The sequence below is a fragment of the Pteropus medius genome, unplaced genomic scaffold (assembly GCF_902729225.1).
Source record: "Pteropus medius unplaced genomic scaffold, Ma_sr-lr_union100, whole genome shotgun sequence".
In the NCBI taxonomy this organism is placed as follows: domain Eukaryota; kingdom Metazoa; phylum Chordata; class Mammalia; order Chiroptera; family Pteropodidae; genus Pteropus; species Pteropus medius.
Genome location: NW_024340849.1, coordinates 4,961,796 through 4,963,062, shown reverse-complemented (window position 1 = coordinate 4,963,062; position 1,267 = coordinate 4,961,796). Strand labels below are relative to the sequence as shown.

At 42.3% G+C, this 1,267-nt stretch overlaps 1 non-coding gene across 1 annotated transcript; it reads right to left on the bottom strand.

Annotated features, from left to right (window-relative positions):
• Positions 1–317: 317 nt before the first annotated feature.
• On the bottom strand, positions 318–436 carry LOC120590590 (5S ribosomal RNA). The gene has a single exon (XR_005649733.1). It is a non-coding gene; the product is annotated as a 5S ribosomal RNA (ribosomal RNA).
• Positions 437–1,267: the final 831 nt, after the last annotated feature.

The window sequence follows — 1,267 nt, the reverse complement described above, 5'->3', positions numbered from 1 at the left end:
TGTTTTAAACTGTTTGAAATGATTGCCAACAACTAAAAATTTGGGGATTTCCTATAAAAGTGCAGATTTCTCTTAAAAGCACCTAAACTCTGAGCCTTCATGTTGGTGTAGTTCCCGTTGGACTTTGAGTGTGCTTCATCTGCGTAAGCAGGTAACACGCTCCCCTAATGCTGGCAGGGTGGGTGGCACAGCTCCCATCTTAACTATTATTTTTTTCTTTCTGTATCTGTATTTTTTTAGGCGAGGCAACCCTTGGTTGACCTCACAGATTGCAAGGACCTTGTCAGCTTACGATCCCTTAGATCCCTTATTTTTTATGCCTACAGCATCTGGTCTTCCTAGGTGGTCTCCCATCCAAGTACTAACCAGGCCCGACCCTGCTTAGCTTCCGAGATCAGACGGGATCGGGCTTGTTCAGGGTGGCATGGCCGTAGACTCTTTCTGTATCTTGATGATAAACTTATCTCCGCACTATTTACTAAGTAGTCTAACAAACGTTGACAGGAAATGCTGCATTTGTCATCTATGCTATGCTCTTGTAGCCCCTGAGCTTTTGGCTTTCTACTTTGATCCTCTCTACTCTGTCTAAGCGACGTGTCATTAGCATTGCACAGTTGGACTCATGGTGTTTAAAACTATAATGTCGACCCTCATTGGGCAAGTAGGGGATCAGGGTCTCCTTTGTTACTAAAACTCTGGCAGTTAGCATCTACGAGTTTAATAGAACTGAAGGCAGATTCTGCCTCTTCGATCTGAAACGGTGGCCCCGCCACTTAAAGGGGTCATCCTACTGGAAACGTCCCATTCCTTTTCTTGCTATAGATTGGTTTTTCACGACCAATTTCTATTGCATGGGAAAAAAAAAAACAAAATGAGTAGAGTCGTCTCATCATTGTGGTTGTGAATATCATTTGTTGTCTGAAAAAATATGTGGAATTTGAACGGGGAGGATGTTTGTCAGTCTTGTAAACGTCACTAAAATGCACATGAATGCCCTCTGTCCTGCAGCGCAGGGTCACCTCGGATTTTGTGTGCACAAAATTTGAATTAATAGCAAAGGGAATAGCTTCCTTACTCGTGTCTTTGGAAGACCTAAAGGCGTGCTTAAAACGATCGATTTATGATGACGTTCAGAAAAACCTTTTATTTAAAAACTTGAAAAAATTTTAACAACTTTTTAATTTGAAATAATTTTAGTCTCACAGAAAGTTGCACGGGAGTGTGTGGGGAGGTCCTGTGTCCCTCTCGCCGTGGTAGAGTTTTACAG